This window comes from Pteropus vampyrus, unplaced genomic scaffold (genome assembly GCF_000151845.1).
Source record: "Pteropus vampyrus isolate Shadow unplaced genomic scaffold, Pvam_2.0 Scaffold566, whole genome shotgun sequence".
Classification (NCBI taxonomy): Eukaryota; Metazoa; Chordata; class Mammalia; order Chiroptera; family Pteropodidae; genus Pteropus; species Pteropus vampyrus.
In genome coordinates this window covers 1,718,527-1,719,720 of record NW_011889347.1, presented here as the reverse complement: position 1 = coordinate 1,719,720, position 1,194 = coordinate 1,718,527, and the positions used below count along the sequence as shown (strand labels likewise).

General features: G+C 35.9%; 1 pseudogene; it reads left to right on the top strand.

Annotated features, from left to right (window-relative positions):
- The first annotated feature begins 762 nt into the window (after window positions 1-762).
- LOC111733432 lies at window positions 763-881 on the top strand (annotated as a pseudogene).
- The last annotated feature ends 313 nt before the right edge of the window (window positions 882-1,194 follow it).

The following is a 1,194-nucleotide window of genomic DNA, read 5'->3' as shown; positions in this document are numbered from 1 at the left end:
AACAACAAAAATGGAAATGGACTCATAGATACAAAGAACATTTGTTGGATGGGGGGGGGTTGATGTGGACAAAATGAACACAAAGGGATTAAGAGGTACAAATGGATAATTGCAGAATAGACATGAAGATGTAGAGTATAGCATGGGGAAGATGGTTAATAATGTTGTAATAAATATGTAAGGGGGAAGAGGGGTGCTAGATTTAGTGGGGTGATCACTTTGCGAGTTATGTGGATCTCTGATCACTATTCTATACAACTGAAACTGGTATATTATTGTATGCCAACTATAATTGGAAAAAATCATTAAATTGTACAATGTAAAATTAAACAACTAATTGTCTATTTCAATAAAGATGAATAAAATAAAAATAAAGCTGCCAGGAATGACAACAAAAATATTGTGGTGGCTTATAATTGGTAAATTCTTGGTACAATTAAACTAAAATATGTTACAAGGAATATAAGCAGTACAAAGGGAAAGAGATGAGGAGAAACAAAATATTTTAACCTCCTGTCTACCTCTATTTTTCTAAAATGTTAAAACAATCTAGCATACAATTTGAAGCTGAGTTTCCTGGCAACCAAGGTGAAAATCAAAATATAGTATTAACACTTGGTTTATGATAGTACCATTTATGCTGGTCTCCAAATAAATTTCTGCAATATGTGACCCATCTGTCTCATAGCCAATTAAAAAGGGTAGCAAGAAAGTATAATTGAACTGGTCTAGGGAGTAAGTGGGATTTAGAGTGTCAAATATGACTACGTCCATGTCACCCTGAACAAGCCCGATCTCATCGGATCTCAGAAGTTAAGCAGGGTCAGGTCTGGTTAGTACTTGGATGGGAGGCCACCTAGGAAGACCAGGTGCCATAGGCGTAAAAAATAAAAAATAAAATGAGAGATTATAAGCTGACAAGGTCCTTGAAATCTGTGAGGTCAACCAAGAGTTGCTTCGCATATATACATAGAAAAAGTCAAATATGTTTTGTACTCCATCACAGCAGGCACAGTTTACTTCTGTAAATCTAGCAGATCAGCAGATATTCCTACACTTCCCGTGGACCATTAGATCTTTTTTTCTGCCTGAGTACTACCAGTTTCCTGAGCTTCTTGGTTCTTCAAATCAGTAATACTAGAGGGAAAGATCTGTCTGAAATCTGTTTCCTACATATCCCAGGTTCTTTCTAAC